General features: G+C 44.0%; 2 long non-coding RNA genes across 4 annotated transcripts; both read right to left on the reverse strand.

Moving 5' to 3' along the window:
• Positions 1 to 596: 596 nt before the first annotated feature.
• On the reverse strand, positions 597 to 10,861 carry LOC122818930 (uncharacterized). 3 transcript variants are annotated; one of them, XR_007765515.1, is made up of 6 exons: positions 10,782 to 10,861; positions 6,444 to 6,908; positions 6,147 to 6,382; positions 2,059 to 2,351; positions 1,412 to 2,013; positions 597 to 1,345 (listed from the first exon to the last, which is right to left on the reverse strand). It is a non-coding gene; the product is annotated as an uncharacterized LOC122818930 (long non-coding RNA). The 3 variants fall into 3 exon arrangements; XR_007765514.1 differs by lacking the exon at positions 10,782 to 10,861 and adding an exon at positions 7,128 to 7,207; XR_007765516.1 differs by lacking the exons at positions 6,147 to 6,382; positions 6,444 to 6,908; positions 10,782 to 10,861 and adding an exon at positions 2,455 to 2,562.
• A 5,703-nt stretch (positions 10,862 to 16,564) lies between these two features.
• On the reverse strand, positions 16,565 to 20,358 carry LOC127012067 (uncharacterized). The gene is made up of 8 exons (XR_007765513.1): positions 19,834 to 20,358; positions 19,012 to 19,172; positions 18,794 to 18,946; positions 18,504 to 18,732; positions 18,095 to 18,400; positions 17,359 to 18,037; positions 16,985 to 17,292; positions 16,565 to 16,931 (listed from the first exon to the last, which is right to left on the reverse strand). It is a non-coding gene; the product is annotated as an uncharacterized LOC127012067 (long non-coding RNA).
• Between the last annotated feature and the right edge of the window lie 267 nt (positions 20,359 to 20,625).

A 20,625-nucleotide genomic window follows, 5' to 3' on the forward strand; every position in this document is an offset into this window, starting at 1 on the left:
TTTTCTTCTTTTGGTTTCTTTCTGAACCTATCGGAGAGACGCAAAAAAATAGACCGGCCGAAGGTTGTCTCTCTGAGAGCCGCGGGCAGGCAGATTATAAGACACAGAAAGAGAGAAATCTCCGAAGATCTGTTTCTCCTCCACGAGCGCTTATTCAAAACTCTTTTACGCTGCGCCGGTTTCTTTGCTAACATCGACAGCGGCATACAGTTTTTGGCAGAAAAAAAGTTTTTGTCGCCTAACATTACACGGCGAGACTACTGCAGAAATAAAGGGTTGCTATGACGTCATTGCTAGGGCGTAGAATCTGTGGGCGTGGATAACTTTTTTTATAGCAATCAATAGGTTTTGATGAGGCAACTACATTTCAGTTGAATTTCGTTTCCAGCCTAAAATAAATCCCTAGCCTAAATAAAGCACTTGCTTCGCCCGAACCAGCCTCTTGAAGGTTAAGTTCGAAGCTAACTTCGATTTCTCAACACACGCAAGCAGTGTTGCCAGTTTAGCCTATTTCAGGCTAGATCTAGCCTATTTTTAAATGATCTGGCCTATAAAATTTGTAAATAGCCTATAGCCATAAATCTAGCCTATTTTTAAAAGTAATTTAGCATATTTTTTTAATGTATTTGTGACCAACGAAAAATTTTATTTTTGGTGTTCAATGTTTTGCTGGTTCTTTTTTTGCCGATTGTTACGTGAACTTTATTCATATGATCGTGCTTTCTGATCGATCGATTTTTTGGATGGTGCGATATGTTGTCGCATTATGTTATGTGATCTCTAATAATTAATTGTGAAATAAAATTGAATCAAAGCGTACGTGCCAAAATGCCGAAAGTCATTTAAAAACAATTATTTCGCGATGCTTGGTTGGAAAACAGTGAGTGAGGGCAACGGTTGTCGAGAGCTGGTGAAAACGCTTTGAGGTACGGTCCAATTGTACTTTTCCATAGTCCGGACGGCTTCTGGTGAGGACCGATCCATTATCGGACGCGTGGAGCTGCCTGTGAAGTACAAAGGCGTAAGTAAGCCCGTACTTGGAGCAAAGTGTGTACTTCGGAGTCGACTTCTGGCAGGCGTTCTGATTAGCTCCAACCGTTGTAGGGAAGCCAGTGGCGAGAGGCGTCAAGAGTACACTGCATTCACGGTTCCATTCAGACCGTTGTACCAGTTTCGAATGATGCCAATCGGGCTGTGCAACGCGGCACAACGCTTGGTGCTGCTTATGGATCGGGTGATAGCAGCGGAGCTTAGATCCAACGTTTTCGTGTATTTGGACGACTTGCTAATCCTCACTCCAGATTTTCAGACGCACCTGAAGTACTTGCGTCGAGTAGCCCACAGTCTGAAATCAGCCGGATTGACCATTGGGTTAAAGAAGTCCAAGTTTTGCTTCAAATCGCTGACTTACCTTGGGTTTATAGTCGGAGGTAGACTGCTTCGGATGGATCCTGGACGAGTTTCGGCGATTCAGAAGATGCCCTACCCGAAATCCATGAAGTAATTACGAGCCTTCATGGGTACAGCGGGATGGTATTGACGGTTTGTCAAGAATTTCCATACGCTAGCCAGCGTAGCTTTGCTAAATGCAAAGTTCGTCCTAAGTCCCAGCGTCCCACAGGTAGTAGCTGACCTTCATGAGCGCTCCGGTCCTGGTTCCCGCGAATTTCAAGAAATATTTATACATCCAGTGCGACGCATTTCACGTTGGCGTTGGCGCGGTATTGTTTCAGCGGAACCAGGATGGAGACGAGCAACCATCGCGTTCTTCTCAGCCAAGATGAACAATCACCAATCACCATTACTCGGTCACGGAAAAGGAGTGTCTGCCAGCCTTAAGTGGTTGATGACGATGAAGGATCTGTCCGGACGATTCACAAGGTGGTCTTTCCAGCTGCAGGGCTACGATTTCAGCACTGAACATCGCAAAGGCAGCGAGAACGTTGTCGCCGACACCCTATCCTGCATCATTGAGGAGATCTGGATAGATCCGTCGGAGTTACTAGCATTATACTACGGAATTAGTGCAGGATGTGGTGTCTAACAAGGAACACTTACCAGACCAGAAAGTGGAGGACGGAATAATCTTCAAGCGCATGAGCAATTCGGAAATGGACGAGGAATTGGAAGCTGAGGATCCCGCAAATCCTTGCGCACTGCCTGATAGAGCGGGCTCCAAGGCTGGTAATGGTGGAATGATGAAGACTTCTTCTATTCTATTGGCCAGGGATGACTATCCAGGTGCGGGAAGACGTCTGTAGTTGCGATGTGTGTAAGGAGTCCAAAGGAGCCGACGGCAACAAACGTAGTAAACATCTTGGTAAACGAGGTATTTCAGAAGTTTGGAGTGCCTGAAACGATACATTTGGACAACGATAAGCAGTTCGTATCCAAGGCATTTGAGAAATTATGGATGGCTCGGTATTCAGCACCTGAAGACTTCAGTATACTCACCACAGAGCAATGCTGCGAAGAGGCTAAACAGAAACGTCTTGGCCGCAATTCGCAGCGTCTTAGACGAGGATCATCGAGAATGGGATGCACATCTGCCGGAGATTGAGGTGGCCATCCCTGCGTGTGTACTTTTTGAGGGCCGCTTTTCCATGCGAGCTCTACCAATACATGACTGGTAGAGCACAACTTTCCGAGGTGCCTGTAGCCTTTTTCATCAAAACAGATCCTCGGCTTTGACCGATTAAGTCCTGAAGACGGTGGCCAAGTCTTTGTCTTGAAGGCAAGAAAGGATAGATCGGTTAGGAGGAAGATGCATATAAATTATTGTACATACCAAATATTAAATGTTTGTAAAATCCGCCATGTGTGAGTAAATTGTCCCAGTGGGGGAGATGGAGCCGCCGTAGTCGCGAGGAGGGGCGCCGTCCGACCAAGTTTGGGTGGTGCCCAGCAGCATATAGAGGGTACCTTTCGTAGGGAGGGAGCGCTTGGCCGAAATCAAAATAAAACCAAATAAAACCCAAATCTCTGTCGATGTTTGTAAACATTTACCTTTGTTTACGTTTTGTTCTTAGAGATGTCCGATAGTTTCAGTGATGCGAGACCGCGGATTTGTCGATTTTTTTTTATGTTTCGAGCTGTGGCAATAGGGGTACTCTGCCCTGAGGCAGACTGAGCTAGCGGCACTGCCACCAAAAATAAACAGTTCGTTTTCTGTAAATTTTCAGAAATACTTTTTACTATCAGCACATTAAACGGGATTTGAGTGCGAGCGACGACGATGTCGACTTGTAAGTCTCCTGTAGGAGATGGTTAATGTTAAATGGTAAATGTTAAATCTTTTAAAAGGCGCAGCATCAACCCATATATTATAATATGCTATGAGACTGTTATAAAAGTTATTATTTTTTTATATTTTTAAAATTTGTGGCTTTTTCGTTGCCTACCTTTCATTTCCGGATTTTACTTGTTCCTTTTAGTTGTATGGCCTGTCACATGCAAGTGACACTTCCCAAGTGAAATCACTTCGGAAATTTTTAAATAAAAGCCCTTTTATTAATAAATTAAAATGTGTTGCAGGGCACAATTTAAACAGCCTGCGGTTTTTCGTTTCATAACTGAAACAGAATGTTTCAGGCTTTTTTCTTCTTTTGGTTTCTTTCTGAACCTATCGGAGAGACGCAAAAAAATAGACCGGCCGAAGGTTGTCTCTCTGAGAGCCGCAGGCAGGCAGATTATAAGACACAGAAAGAGAGAAATCTCCGACGATCTGTTTCTCCTCCACGAGCGCTTATTTCAAAACTCTTTTACGCTGCGCCGGTTTCTTTGCTAACATCGACAGCGGCATACAGTTTTTGGCAGAAAAAAGTTTTTGGCGTCTGACATTACACGGCGAGACTACTGCAGAACTAATGGGTTGCTATGACGTCATTGCTAGGGCGAAGAATCTGTGGGCCTGGATAACTTTTTTTTATAGCAATCAATAGGTTTTGATGAGGCAACTACATTTCAGTTGAATTTCGTTTCTAGCCTAAAATAAATGCCTAGCCTAAATAAAGCACTTGCTTCGCCCGAACCAGCCTCTTGAAGGTTAAGTTCGAAGCTAACTTCGATTTCTCAACACACCCAACCAGTGTTGCCAGTTTAGCCTATTTCAGGCTAGATCTAGCCTATTTTTAAATGATCTGGCCTATAAAATTTGTAAATAGCCTATAGCCATAAATCTAGCCTATTTTTAAAAATAATTTAGCATATTTTTTTAATGTATTTGTGACCAACGAAAAATTTTATTTTTGGTGTTCAATGTTTTGCTGGTTCTTTTTTGCCGATTGTTACGTGAACTTTATTCATATGATCGTGCTTTCTGATCGATCGATTTTTTGGATGGTGCGATATGTTGTCGCATTATGTTATGTGATCTCTAATAATTAATTGTGAAATAAAATTGAATCAAAGCGTACGTGCCAAAATGCCGAAAGTCATTTACAAACAATTATTTCGCGATGCTTGGTTGGAAAACAGTGAGTGAGGGCAACGGTTGTCGAGAGCTGGTGAAAACGCTTTGAGGTACGGTCCAATTGTACTTTTCCATAGTCCGGACGGCTTCTGGTGAGGACCGATCCATTATCGGACGCGTGGAGCTGCCTGTGAAGTACAAAGGCGTAAGTAAGCCCGTACTTGGAGCAAAGTGTGTACTTCGGAGTCGACTTCTGGCAGGCGTTCTGATTAGCTCCAACCGTTGTAGGGAAGCCAGTGGCGAGAGGCGTCAAGAGTACACTGCATTCACGGTTCCATTCAGACCGTTGTACCAGTTTCGAATGATGCCAATCGGGCTGTGCAACGCGGCACAACGCTTGGTGCTGCTTATGCATCGGGTGATAGCAGCGGAGCTTAGATCCAACGTTTTCGTGTATTTGGACGACTTGCTAATCCTCACTCCAGATTTTCAGACGCACCTGAAGAACTTGCGTCGAGTAGCCCACAGTCTGAAATCAGCCGGATTGACCATTGGGTTAAAGAAGTCCAAGTTTTGCTTCAAATCGCTGACTTACATTGGGTTTATAGTCGGAGGTAGACTGCTTCGGATGGATCCTGGACGAGTTTCGGCGATTCAGAAGATGCCCTACCCGAAATCCATGAAGTAATTACGAGCCTTCATGGGTACAGCGGGATGGTATTGACGGTTTGTCAAGAATTTCCATACGCTAGCCAGCGTAGCTTTGCTAAACGCAAAGTTCGTCCTAAGTCCCAGTGTCCCACAGGTAGTAGCTGACCTTCATGAGCGCTCCGGTCCTGGTTCACGCGAATTTCAGGAAATATTTATACATCCAGTGCGACGCATTTCACGTTGGCGTTGGCGCGGTATTGTTTCAGCGGAACCAGGATGGAGACGAACAACCATCGCGTTCTTCTCAGCCAAGATGAACAATCACCAGGTGAATTACTCGGTCACTGAAAAGGAGTGTCTGGCGACCTTCTAGCCATCCTGAAGTTCAAACCGTACGTGAATGGGATGCCGTTCACTTGTATCACTGATCACTCCAGCCTTAAGTGGTTGATGACGATAAAGGATCTGTCCGGACGATTCGCAAGGTGGTCTCTCCAGCTGCAGGGCTACGATTTCAGCACTGAACATCGCAAAGGCAGCGAGAACGTTGTCGCCGACACCCTATCCTGCATCATTGAGGAGATCCGAATAGATCCGTCGGAGTTACTAGGATTCGAGATGACTGAATTTGCTGCGGAAGATTACACGGAATTAGTGCAGGATGTGGTGTCTAACAAGGAACACTTTCCAGACCAGAAAGTGGAGGACGGAATAATCTTCAAGCGCATGAGCAATTCGGAAATGGACGAGGAATTGGAAGCTGAGGATCCCGCAAATCCTTGCGCACTGCCTGATAGAGCGGGCTCCAAGGCTGGTAATGGTGGAATGATGAAGACTTCTTCTATTCTATTGGCCAGGAATGACTATCCAGGTGCGGGAATACGTCTGTAGTTGCGATGTGTGTAAGGAGTCCAAAGGAGCCGACGGCAACGAACGTAGTAAACATCTTGGTAAACGAGGTATTTCAGAAGTTTGGAGTGCCTGAAACGATACATTTGGACAACGATAAGCAGTTCGTATCCAAGGCATTTGAGAAATTATGGATGGCTCGGTATTCAGCACCTGAAGACTTCAGTATACTCACCACAGAGCAATGCTGCGAAGAGGCTAAACAGAAACGTCTTGGCCGCAATTCGCAGCGTCTTAGACGAGGATCATCGAGAATGGGATGCACATCTGCCGGAGATTGAGGTGGCCATCCCTGCGTGTGTACTTTTTGAGGGCCGCTTTTCCATGCGAGCTCTACCAATACATGACTGGTAGAGCACAACTTTCCGGCTTTGACCGATTAAGTCCTGAAGACGGTGGCCAAGTCTTTGTCTTGAAGGCAAGAAAGGATAGATCGGTTAGGAGGATGATGCATATAAATTATTGTACATACCAAATATTAAATGTTTGTAAAATCCACCATGTGTGAGTAAATTGTCCCAGTGGGGGAGATGGAGCCGCCGTAGTCGCGAGGAGGGGCGCCGTCCGACCAAGTTTGGGTGGTGCCCAGCAGCATATAGAGGGTACCTTTCGTAGGGAGGGAGCGCTTGGCCGAAATCAAAATAAAACCAAATAAAACCCAAATCTCTGTCGATGTTTGTAAACATTTACCTTTGTTTACGTTTTGTTCTTAGAGATGTCCGATAGTTTCAGTGATGCGAGACCGCGGATTTGTCGATTTTTTTTATGTTTCGAGCTGTGGCAATAGGGGTACTCTGCCCTGAGGCAGACTGAGCTAGCGGCACTGCCACCAAAAATAAACAGTTCGTTTTCTGTAAATTTTCAGAAATACTTTTTACTATCAGCACATTAAACGGGATTTGAGTGCGAGCGACGACGATGTCGACTTGTAAGTCTCCTGTAGGAGATGGTTAATGTTAAATGGTAAATGTTAAATCTTTTAAAAGGCGCAGCATCAACCCATATATTATAATATGCTATGAGACTGTTATAAAAGTTATTATTTTTAAAATTTGTGATAAAAATAAAAAGTATTTGAGAGACCAAAAAGAAAAACCAGATACGTTTCACAAAGAATCGCACACAGACATGCATAAATGGCTTTTTCGTTGCCTACCTTTCATTTCCGGATTTTACTTGTTCCTTTTAGTTGTATGGCCTGTCACATGCAAGTGACACTTCCCAAGTGAAATCACTTCGGAAATTTTTAAATAAAAGCCCTTTTATTAATAAATTAAAATGTGTTGCAGGGCACAATTTAAACAGCCTGCGGTTTTTCGTTTCATAACTGAAACAGAATGTTTCAGGCTTTTTTCTTCTTTTGGTTTCTTTCTGAACCTATCGGAGAGACGCGAAAAAATAGACCGGCCGAAGGTTGTCTCTCTGAGAGCCGCAGGCAGGCAGATTATAAGACACAGAAAGAGAGAAAACTCCGACGATCTGTTTCTCCTCCACGAGCGCTTATTTCAAAACTCTTTTACGCTGCGCCGGTTTCTTTGCTAACATCGACAGCGGCATACAGTTTTTGGCAGAAAAAAAGTTTTTGGCGTCTGACATTACACGGCGAGACTACTGCAGAACTAAAGGGTTGCTATGACGTCATTGCTAGGGCGAAGAATCTGTGGGCCTGGATAACTTTTTTTTATAGCAATCAATAGGTTTTGATGAGGCAACTACATTTCAGTTGAATTTCGTTTCTAGCCTAAAATAAATGCCTAGCCTAAATAAAGCACTTGCTTCGCCCGAACCAGCCTCTTGAAGGTTAAGTTCGAAGCTAACTTCGATTTCTCAACACACCCAACCAGTGTTGCCAGTTTAGCCTATTTCAGGCTAGATCTAGCCTATTTTTAAATGATCTGGCCTATAAAATTTGTAAATAGCCTATAGCCATAAATCTAGCCTATTTTTAAAAATAATTTAGCATATTTTTTTAATGTATTTGTGACCAACGAAAAATTTTATTTTTGGTGTTCAATGTTTTGCTGGTTCTTTTTTGCCGATTGTTACGTGAACTTTATTCATATGATCGTGCTTTCTGATCGATCGATTTTTTGGATGGTGCGATATGTTGTCGCATTATGTTATGTGATCTCTAATAATTAATTGTGAAATAAAATTGAATCAAAGCGTACGTGCCAAAATGCCGAAAGTCATTTACAAACAATTATTTCGCGATGCTTGGTTGGAAAACAGTGAGTGAGGGCAACGGTTGTCGAGAGCTGGTGAAAACGCTTTGAGGTACGGTCCAATTGTACTTTTCCATAGTCCGGACGGCTTCTGGTGAGGACCGATCCATTATCGGACGCGTTGATCTGCCTGTGAAGTACAAAGGCGTAAGTAAGCCGTTCACGTTCTACCTTTGCCCGTACTTGGAGCAAAGTGTGTACTTCGGAGTCGACTTCTGGCAGGCGTTCGAATGATGCCAATCGGGCTGTCCAACGCGGCACAACGCTTGGTGCTGCTTATGGATCGGGTGATAGCAGCGGAGCTTAGATCCAACGTTTTCGTGTATTTGGACGACTTGCTTATCCTCACTCCAGATTTTCAGACGCACCTGAAGAACTTGCGTCGAGTAGCCCACAGTCTGAAATCAGCCGGATTGACCATTGGGTTAAAGAAGTCCAAGTTTTGCTTCAAATCGCTGACTTACCTTGGGTTTATAGTCGGAGGTAGACTGCTTCGGATGGATCCTGGACGAGTTTCGGCGATTCAGAAGATGCCCTACCCGAAATCCATGAAGTAATTACGAGCCTTCATGGGTACAGCGGGATGGTATTGACGGTTTGTCAAGAATTTCCATACGCTAGCCAGCGTAGCTTTGCTAAACGCAAAGTTCGTCCTAAGTCCCAGTGTCCCACAGGTAGTAGCTGACCTTCATGAGCGCTCCGGTCCTGGTTCACGCGAATTTCAGGAAATATTTATACATCCAGTGCGACGCATTTCACGTTGGCGTTGGCGCGGTATTGTTTCAGCGGAACCAGGATGGAGACGAACAACCATCGCGTTCTTCTCAGCCAAGATGAACAATCACCAGGTGAATTACTCGGTCACTGAAAAGGAGTGTCTGGCGACCTTCTAGCCATCCTGAAGTTCAAACCGTACGTGAATGGGATGCCGTTCACTTGTATCACTGATCACTCCAGCCTTAAGTGGTTGATGACGATAAAGGATCTGTCCGGACGATTCGCAAGGTGGTCTCTCCAGCTGCAGGGCTACGATTTCAGCACTGAACATCGCAAAGGCAGCGAGAACGTTGTCGCCGACACCCTATCCTGCATCATTGAGGAGATCCGAATAGATCCGTCGGAGTTACTAGGATTCGAGATGACTGAATTTGCTGCGGAAGATTACACGGAATTAGTGCAGGATGTGGTGTCTAACAAGGAACACTTTCCAGACCAGAAAGTGGAGGACGGAATAATCTTCAAGCGCATGAGCAATTCGGAAATGGACGAGGAATTGGAAGCTGAGGATCCCGCAAATCCTTGCGCACTGCCTGATAGAGCGGGCTCCAAGGCTGGTAATGGTGGAATGATGAAGACTTCTTCTATTCTATTGGCCAGGAATGACTATCCAGGTGCGGGAATACGTCTGTAGTTGCGATGTGTGTAAGGAGTCCAAAGGAGCCGACGGCAACGAACGTAGTAAACATCTTGGTAAACGAGGTATTTCAGAAGTTTGGAGTGCCTGAAACGATACATTTGGACAACGATAAGCAGTTCGTATCCAAGGCATTTGAGAAATTATGGATGGCTCGGTATTCAGCACCTGAAGACTTCAGTATACTCACCACAGAGCAATGCTGCGAAGAGGCTAAACAGAAACGTCTTGGCCGCAATTCGCAGCGTCTTAGACGAGGATCATCGAGAATGGGATGCACATCTGCCGGAGATTGAGGTGGCCATCCCTGCGTGTGTACTTTTTGAGGGCCGCTTTTCCATGCGAGCTCTACCAATACATGACTGGTAGAGCACAACTTTCCGGCTTTGACCGATTAAGTCCTGAAGACGGTGGCCAAGTCTTTGTCTTGAAGGCAAGAAAGGATAGATCGGTTAGGAGGATGATGCATATAAATTATTGTACATACCAAATATTAAATGTTTGTAAAATCCACCATGTGTGAGTAAATTGTCCCAGTGGGGGAGATGGAGCCGCCGTAGTCGCGAGGAGGGGCGCCGTCCGACCAAGTTTGGGTGGTGCCCAGCAGCATATAGAGGGTACCTTTCGTAGGGAGGGAGCGCTTGGCCGAAATCAAAATAAAACCAAATAAAACCCAAATCTCTGTCGATGTTTGTAAACATTTACCTTTGTTTACGTTTTGTTCTTAGAGATGTCCGATAGTTTCAGTGATGCGAGACCGCGGATTTGTCGATTTTTTTTATGTTTCGAGCTGTGGCAATAGGGGTACTCTGCCCTGAGGCAGACTGAGCTAGCGGCACTGCCACCAAAAATAAACAGTTCGTTTTCTGTAAATTTTCAGAAATACTTTTTACTATCAGCACATTAAACGGGATTTGAGTGCGAGCGACGACGATGTCGACTTGTAATTCTCCTGTAGGAGATGGTTAATGTTAAATGGTAAATGTTAAATCTTTTAAAAGGCGCAGCATCAACCCATATATTATAATATGCTATGAGACTGTTATAAAAGTTATTATTTTTAAAATTTGTGATAAAAATAAAAAGTATTTGAGAGACCAAAAAGAAAAACCAGATACGTTTCACAAAGAATCGCACACAGACATGCATAAATGGCTTTTTCGTTGCCTACCTTTCATTTCCGGATTTTACTTGTTCCTTTTAGTTGTATGGCCTGTCACATGCAAGTGACACTTCCCAAGTGAAATCACTTCGGAAATTTTTAAATAAAAGCCCTTTTATTAATAAATTAAAATGTGTTGCAGGGCACAATTTAAACAGCCTGCGGTTTTTCGTTTCATAACTGAAACAGAATGTTTCAGGCTTTTTTCTTCTTTTGGTTTCTTTCTGAACCTATCGGAGAGACGCAAAAAAATAGACCGGCCGAAGGTTGTCTCTCTGAGAGCCGCAGGCAGGCAGATTATAAGACACAGAAAGAGAGAAAACTCCGACGATCTGTTTCTCCTCCACGAGCGCTTATTTCAAAACTCTTTTACGCTGCGCCGGTTTCTTTGCTAACATCGACAGCGGCATACAGTTTTTGGCAGAAAAAAAGTTTTTGGCGTCTGACATTACACGGCGAGACTACTGCAGAACTAAAGGGTTGCTATGACGTCATTGCTAGGGCGAAGAATCTGTGGGCCTGGATAACTTTTTTTTATAGCAATCAATAGGTTTTGATGAGGCAACTACATTTCAGTTGAATTTCGTTTCTAGCCTAAAATAAATGCCTAGCCTAAATAAAGCACTTGCTTCGCCCGAACCAGCCTCTTGAAGGTTAAGTTCGAAGCTAACTTCGATTTCTCAACACACCCAACCAGTGTTGCCAGTTTAGCCTATTTCAGGCTAGATCTAGCCTATTTTTAAATGATCTGGCCTATAAAATTTGTAAATAGCCTATAGCCATAAATCTAGCCTATTTTTAAAAATAATTTAGCATATTTTTTTAATGTATTTGTGACCAACGAAAAATTTTATTTTTGGTGTTCAATGTTTTGCTGGTTCTTTTTTGCCGATTGTTACGTGAACTTTATTCATATGATCGTGCTTTCTGATCGATCGATTTTTTGGATGGTGCGATATGTTGTCGCATTATGTTATGTGATCTCTAATAATTAATTGTGAAATAAAATTGAATCAAAGCGTACGTGCCAAAATGCCGAAAGTCATTTACAAACAATTATTTCGCGATGCTTGGTTGGAAAACAGTGAGTGAGGGCAACGGTTGTCGAGAGCTGGTGAAAACGCTTTGAGGTACGGTCCAATTGTACTTTTCCATAGTCCGGCCGGCTTCTGGTGAGGACCGATCCATTATCGGACGCGTTGATCTGCCTGTGAAGTACAAAGGCGTAAGTAAGCCGTTCACGTTCTACCTTTGCCCGTACTTGGAGCAAAGTGTGTACTTCGGAGTCGACTTCTGGCAGGCGTTCGAATGATGCCAATCGGGCTGTCCAACGCGGCACAACGCTTGGTGCTGCTTATGGATCGGGTGATAGCAGCGGAGCTTAGATCCAACGTTTTCGTGTATTTGGACGACTTGCTTATCCTCACTCCAGATTTTCAGACGCACCTGAAGAACTTGCGTCGAGTAGCCCACAGTCTGAAATCAGCCGGATTGACCATTGGGTTAAAGAAGTCCAAGTTTTGCTTCAAATCGCTGACTTACCTTGGGTTTATAGTCGGAGGTAGACTGCTTCGGATGGATCCTGGACGAGTTTCGGCGATTCAGAAGATGCCCTACCCGAAATCCATGAAGTAATTACGAGCCTTCATGGGTACAGCGGGATGGTATTGACGGTTTGTCAAGAATTTCCATACGCTAGCCAGCGTAGCTTTGCTAAACGCAAAGTTCGTCCTAAGTACCAGTGTCCCACAGGTCCTGGTTCACGCGAATTTCAAGAAATATTTATACATCCAGTGCGACGCATTTCACGTTGGCGTTGGCGCGGTATTGTTTCAGCGGAACCAGGATGGAGACGAGCAACCATCGCGTTCTTCTCAGCCAAGATGAACAATCACCAGGTGAATTACTCGGTCACTGAAAAGGAGTGTCTGGCGACCTTCTAGCCATCCTGAAGTTCAAACCGTACGTGAATGGGATGCCGTTCACTTGTATCACTGATCACTCCAGCCTTAAGTGGTTGATGACGATAAAGGATCTGTCCGGACGATTCGCAAGGTGGTCTCTCCAGCTGCAGGGCTACGATTTCAGCACTGAACATCGCAAAGGCAGCGAGAACGTTGTCGCCGACACCCTATCCTGCATCATTGAGGAGATCCGAATAGATCCGTCGGAGTTACTAGGATTCGAGATGACTGAATTTGCTGCGGAAGATTACACGGAATTAGTGCAGGATGTGGTGTCTAACAAGGAACACTTACCAGACCAGAAAGTGGAGGACGGAATAATCTTCAAGCGCATGAGCAATTCGGAAATGGACGAGGAATTGGAAGCTGAGGATCCCGCAAATCCTTGCGCACTGCCTGATAGAGCGGGCTCCAAGGCTGGTAATGGTGGAATGATGAAGACTTCTTCTATTCTATTGGCCAGGGATGACTATCCAGGTGCGGGAAGACGTCTGTAGTTGCGATGTGTGTAAGGAGTCCAAAGGAGCCGACGGCAACGAACGTAGTAAACATCTTGATAAACGAGGTATTTCAGAAGTTTGGAGTGCCTGAAACGATACATTTGGACAACGATAAGCAGTTCGTATCCAAGGCATTTGAGAAATTATGGATGGCTCGGTATTCAGCACCTGAAGACTTCAGTATACTCACCACAGAGCAATGCTGCGAAGAGGCTAAACAGAAACGTCTTGGCCGCAATTCGCAGCGTCTTAGACGAGGATCATCGAGAATGGGATGCACATCTGCCGGAGATTGAGGTGGCCATCCCTGCGTGTGTACTTTTTGAGGGCCGCTTTTCCATGCGAGCTCTACCAATACATGACTGGTAGAGCACAACTTTCCGAGGTGCCTGTAGCCTTTTTCATCAAAACAGATCCTCGGCTTTGTCCGATTAAGTCCTGAAGACGGTGGCCAAGTCTTTGTCTTGAAGGCAAGAAAGGCAAGAAAGGATAGCTTTGCTAAACGCAAAGTTCGTCCTAAGTCCCAGTGTCCCACAGGTAGTAGCTGACCTTCATGAGCGCTCCGGTCCTGGTTCACGCGAATTTCAAGAAATATTTATACATCCAGTGCGACGCATTTCACGTTGGCGTTGGCGCGGTATTGTTTCAGCGGAACCAGGATGGAGACGAGCAACCATCGCGTTCTTCTCAGCCAAGATGAACAATCACCAGGTGAATTACTCGGTCACTGAAAAGGAGTGTCTGGCGACCTTCTAGCCATCCTGAAGTTCAAACCGTACGTGAATGGGATGCCGTTCACTTGTATCACTGATCACTCCAGCCTTAAGTGGTTGATGACGATAAAGGATCTGTCCGGACGATTCGCAAGGTGGTCTCTCCAGCTGCAGGGCTATGATTTCAGCACTGAACATCGCTAATGCAGCGAGAACGTTGTCGCCGACACCCTATCCTGCATCATTGAGGAGATCCGAATAGATCCGTCGGAGTTACTAGGATTCGAGATGACTGAATTTGCTGCGGAAGATTACACGGAATTAGTGCAGGATGTGGTGTCTAACAAGGAACACTTACCAGACCAGAAAGTGGAGGACGGAATAATCTTCAAGCGCATGAGCAATTCGAAAATGGACGAGGAATTGGAAGCTGAGGATCCCGCAAATCCTTGCGCACTGCCTGATAGAGCGGGCTCCAAGGCTGGTAATGGTGGAATGATGAAGACTTCTTCTATTCTATTGGCCAGGGATGACTATCCAGGTGCGGGAAGACGTCTGTAGTTGCGATGTGTGTAAGGAGTCCAAAGGAGCCGACGGCAACGAACGTAGTAAACATCTCGGTAAACGAGGTATTTCAGAAGTTTGGAGTGCCTGAAACGATACATTTGGACAACGATAAGCAGTTCGTATCCAAGGCATTTGAGAAATTATGGATGGCTCGGTATTCAGCACCTGAAGACTTCAGTATACTCACCACAGAGCAATGCTGCGAAGAGGCTAAACAGAAACGTCTTGGCCGCAATTCGCAGCGTCTTAGACGAGGATCATCGAGAATGGGATGCACATCTGCCGGAGATTGAGGTGGCCATCCCTGCGTGTGTACTTTTTGAGGGCCGCTTTTCCATGCGAGCTCTACCAATACATGACTGGTAGAGCACAACTTTCCGAGGTGCCTGTAGCCTTTTTCATCAAAACAGATCCTCGGCTTTGACCGATTAAGTCCTGAAGACGGTGGCCAAGTCTTTGTCTTGAAGGCAAGAAAGGATAGATCGGTTAGGAGGAAGATGCATATAAATTATTGTACATACCAAATATTAAATGTTTGTAAAATCCACCATGTGTGAGTAAATTGTCCCAGTGGGGGAGATGGAGCCGCCGTAGTCGCGAGGAGGGGCGCCGTCCGACCAAGTTTGGGTGGTGCCCAGCAGCATATAGAGGGTACCTTTCGTAGGGAGGGAGCGCTTGGCCGAAATCAAAATAAAACCAAATAAAACCCAAATCTCTGTCGATGTTTGTAAACATTTACCTTTGTTTACGTTTTGTTCTTAGAGATGTCCGATAGTTTCAGTGATGCGAGACCGCGGATTTGTCGATTTTTTTTTATGTTTCGAGCTGTGGCAATAGGGGTACTCTGCCCTGAGGCAGACTGAGCTAGCGGCACTGCCACCAAAAATAAACAGTTCGCTTTCTGTAAATTTTCAGAAATACTTTTTACTATCAGCACATTAAACGGGATTTGAGTGCGAGCGACGACGATGTCGACTTGTAAGTCTCCTGTAGGAGATGGTTAATGTTAAATGGTAAATGTTAAATCTTTTAAAAGGCGCAGCATCAACCCATATATTATAATATGCTATGAGACTGTTATAAAAGTTATTATTTTTTTATATTTTTAAAATTTGTGATAAAAATAAAAAGTATTTGAGAGACCAAAAAGAAAAACCAGATACGTTTCACAAAGAATCGCACACAGACATGCATAAATGGCTTTTTCGTTGCCTACCTTTCATTTCCGGATTTTACTTGTTCCTTTTAGTTGTATGGCCTGTCACATGCAAGTGACACTTCCCAAGTGAAATCACTTCGGAAATTTTTAATAAAAAGCCCTTTTATTAATAAATTAAAATGTGTTGCAGGGCACAATTTAAACAGCCTGCGGTTTTTCGTTTCATAACTGAAACAGAATGTTTCACGCTTTTTTCTTCTTTTGGTTTCTTTCTGAACCTATCGGAGAGACGCAAAAAAATAGACCGGCCGAAGGTTGTCTCTCTGAGAGCCGCGGGCAGGCAGATTATAAGACACTGAAAAAAAGAAATCTCCGACGATCTGTTTCTCCTCCACGAGCGCTTATTTCAAAACTCTTTTACGCTGCGCCGGTTTCTTTGCTAACATCGACAGCGGCATACAGTTTTTGGCAGAAAAAAAGTTTTTGGCGTCTGACATTACACGGCGAGACTACTGCAGAACTAAAGGGTTGCTATGACGTCATTGCTAGGGCGTAGAATCTGTGGGCGTGGATAACTTTTTTTTATAGCAATCAATAGGTTTTGATGAGGCAACTACATTTCAGTTGAATTTCGTTTCTAGCCTAAAATAAATTCCTAGCCTAAATAAAGCACTTGCTTCGCCCGAACCAGCCTCTTGAAGGTTAAGTTCGAAGCTAACTTCGATTTCTCAACACACCCAACCAGTGTTGCCAGTTTAGCCTATTTCAGGCTAGATCTAGCCTATTTTTAAATGATCTGGCCTATAAAATTTGTAAATAGCCTATAGCCATAAATCTAGCCTATTTTTAAAAATAATTTAGCATATTTTTTTAATGTATTTGTGACCAACGAAAAATTTTATTTTTGGTGTTCTATGTTTTGCTGGATCTTTTTTGCCGATTGTTACGTGAACTTTATTCATATGATCGTGCTTTCTGATCGATCGATTTTTTGGATGGTGCGATATGTTGTCGCATTATGTTATGTGATCTCTAATAATTAATTGTGAAATAAAATTGAATCAAAGCGTACGTGCCAAAATGCCGAAAGTCATTTACAAACAATTATTTCGCGATGCTTGGTTGGAAAACAGTGAGTGAGGGCAACGGTTGTCGAGAGCTGGTGGAAACGCTGGGAGTTGCGGTCCAATTGTACTTTTCCATAGTCCGGACGGCTTCTGGTGAGGACCGATCCATTAACGGACGCGTGGAGCTGCCTGTAAAGTACAAAGGCGTAAGTAAGCCGTTCACGTTCTACCTTTGCCCATACTTGGAGCAAAGTGTGTACTTCGGAGTCGACTTCTGGCAGGCGTTCTGATTAGCTCCAACCGTTGTAGGGAAGCCAGTGGCGAGAGGCGTCAAGAGTACACTGCATTCACGGTTCCATTCAGACCGTTGTACCAGTTTCGAATGATGCCAATCGGGCTGTGCAACGCGGCACAACGCTTGGTGCTGCTTATGGATCGGGTGATGACAGCGGAGCTTAGATCCAACGTTTTCGTGTATTTGGACGACTTGCTAATTCTCACTCCAGATTTTCAGACGCACCTGAAGTACTTGCGTCGAGTAGCCCACAGTCTGAAATCAGCCGGATTGACCATTGGGTTAAAGAAGTCCAAGTTTTGCTTCAAATCGCTGATTTACCTTGGGTTTATAGTCGGAGGTAGACTGCTTCGGATGGATCCTGGACGAGTTTCGGCGATTCAGAAGATGCCCTACCCGAAATCCATGAAGTAATTACGAGCCTTCATGGGTACAGCGGGATGGTATTGACGGTTTGTCAAGAATTTCCATACGCTAGCCAGCGTAGCTTTGCTAAACGCAAAGTTCGTCCTAAGTCCCAGCGTCCCACAGGTAGTAGCTGACCTTCATGAGCGCTCCGGTCCTGGTTCACGCGAATTTCAAGAAATATTTATACATCCAGTGCGACGCATTTCACGTTGGCGTTGGCGCGGTATTGTTTCAGCGGAACCAGGATGGAGACGAGCAACCATCGCGTTCTTCTCAGCCAAGATGAACAATCACCAGGTGAATTACTCGGTCACTGAAAAGGAGTGTCTGGCGACCTTCTAGCCATCCTGAAGTTCAAACCGTACGTGAATGGGATGCCGTTCACTTGATCACTCCAGCCTTAAGTGGTTGATGACGATGAAGGATCTGTCCGGGCGATTCGCAAGGTGGTCTCTCCAGCTGCAGGGCTACGATTTCAGCACTGAACATCGCAAAGGCAGCGAGAACGTTGTCGCCGACACCCTATCCTGCATCATTGAGGAGATCCGAATAGATCCGTCGGAGTTACTAGGATTCAAGATGACTGAATTTGCTGCGGAAGATTACACGGAATTAGTGCAGGATGTGGTGTCTAACAAGGAACACTTACCAGACCAGAAAGTGGAGGACGGAATAATCTTCAAGCGCATGAGCAATTCGAAAATGGACGAGGAATTGGAAGGATTCGAATAGAAGCTTAGGATCCCGCAAATCCTTGCGCACTGCCTGATAGAGCGGGCTCCAAGCCTGGTAATGGTGGAATGATGAAGACCTTCTTCTATTCTATTGGCCAGGGATGACTCCAGGTGCGGGAAGACGTCTGTAGTTGCAATGTGTGTAAGGAGTCCAAAGGAGCCGACGGCAACGAACGTAGTAAACATCTCGGTAAACGAGGTATTTCAGAAGTTTGGAGTGCCTGAAACGATACATTTGGACAACGATAAGCAGTTCGCATCCAAGGCATTTGAGAAATTATGGATGGCTCGGTATTCAGCACCTGAAGACTTCAGTATACTCACCACAGAGCAATGCTGCGAAGAGGGTAAAAAGAAACGTCTTGGCCGCAATTCGCAGCGTCTTAGACGAGGATCATCGAGAATGGGATGCACATCTGCCGGAGATTGAGGTGGCCATCCGAAACACTATGCACTCGGCCACAGGCGAAGCTCCGTTCTTCCCTGCGTTTTCATCAAAACAGATCCTCGGCTTTGACCGATTAAGTCCTGAAGACGGTGGCCAAGTCTTTGTCTTGAAGGCAAGAAAGGATAGATCGGTTAGGAGGAAGATGCATATAAATTATTGTACATACCAAATATTAAATGTTTGTAAAATCCACCATGTGTGAGTAAATTGTCCCAGTGGGGAAGATGGAGCCGCCGTAGTCGCGAGAAGGGGCGCCGTCCGGCCAAGTTTGGGTGGTGCCCAGCAGCATATAGAGGGTACCTTTCGTAGGGAGGGAGCGCTTGGCCGAAATCAAAATAAAACCAAATAAAACCCAAATCTCTGTCGATGTTTGTAAACATTTACCTTTGTTTACGTTTTGTTCTTAGAGATGTCCGATAGTTTCAGTGATGCGAGACCGCGGATTTGTCAATTTTTTTTATGTTTCGAGCTGTGGCAATAGGGGTACTCTGCCCTGAGGCAGACTGAGCTAGCGGCACTGCCACCAAAAATAAACAGTTCGTTTTCTGTAAATTTTCAGAAATACTTTTTACTATCAGCACATTAAACGGGATTTGAGTGCGAGCGACGACGATGTCGACTTACAGGAGATGGTTAATGTTAAATGGTTAATTAATTAATTAATCCACTTAATTAAAAATTAACCCACTTAATTAAAAAATCATAAAAAATCTACGAAAGATGAGACGGTATTCGAATTTTTCCCAATCGGAAATGCAGCATTTTTTGGGTCGCGGGGCTGCTAGGAAACATAAATTTGGGACAAACCTACAATACTTTGAGTCTCAAAGTAGCGTGTAGAATGGTGAAAACAAAAATCATTACGAATATTTAAAAAATACAAGAAAAGACTATTTTGATTTGTTTATCTTAATATCAACAGTTTCACTAATTTATAAAATTTACATTTCAACAAAAATAATGTTTGGAACATTAAACTAATTTTTTATAAAAATTGAAAATGTAGATTGGCGGAAAAGCGCTTTTGCAATTTTCTTTTTTAGATTTGGGTTATAATTTGCTATGAGACTGTTATAAAAGTTATTATTTTTTTATAATTTTAAAATTTGTGATAAAAATAAAAAGTATTTGAGAGACCAAAAAGAAAAACCAGATACGTTTCACAAAGAATCGCACACAGACATGCATAAATGGCTTTTTCGTTACCTGGCCTTCATTTCCGGATTTCACTTGTTCCTTTTAGTCAATTGTTGTATGGCCTGTGACCTGTCAACAGAATGTTTCAGGCTTTTTTCTTCTTTTGGTTTCTTTCTGAACCTATCGGAGAGACGCAAAAAAATAACCCGGTCGAAGGTTGTCTCTCTGAGAGCCGCGGCCAGGCAGATTATAAGAAACAGAAAGAGAGAAATCTCCGAAGATCTGTTTCTCCTCCACGAGCGCTTATTTCAAAACTCTTTTACGCTGCGCCGGTTTCTTTGCTAACATAGACAGCGGCATACAGTTTTTGGCAGAAAAAAGTTTTTTCGTCTGACATTCTGCGGCGAGACTACTGTAGAACTAAAGGGTTGCTATGACGTCATTGCTATGGCGTAGAATCTATGGGCGTGGATAACTATTTTTTATAGCAATCAATTTGATGTTTTGATGAGGTTTTGATGAGGCAACTACATTTCAGTTGAATTTTGTTTCTAGCCTAAAATAAATGTCTAGCCTGAATAAAGCACTTGCTTCGCCGGAACCAGCCTCTTGAATGTTAAGTTCGAAGCTAACTTCGATTTCTCAACACACCCAACCAGTGTTGCCAGTTTAGCATATTTCAGGCTAGATCTAGCCAATTTTTTAATGATCTAGCCTATAAAATTTGTAAATAGCCTATAGCCATAAATCTAGCCTATTTTTAAAAATAATTTAGCATATTTTTTTAATGTATTTGTGACCAACGAAAATTTATTTATTTCGTTCAATGTTTTCTGGTTCTTTTTTGCCGATTGTTACGTG

Source organism: Drosophila biarmipes, unplaced genomic scaffold (genome assembly GCF_025231255.1).
Source record: "Drosophila biarmipes strain raj3 unplaced genomic scaffold, RU_DBia_V1.1 ptg000017l, whole genome shotgun sequence".
Lineage (NCBI taxonomy): Eukaryota > Metazoa > Arthropoda > Insecta > Diptera > Drosophilidae > Drosophila > Drosophila biarmipes.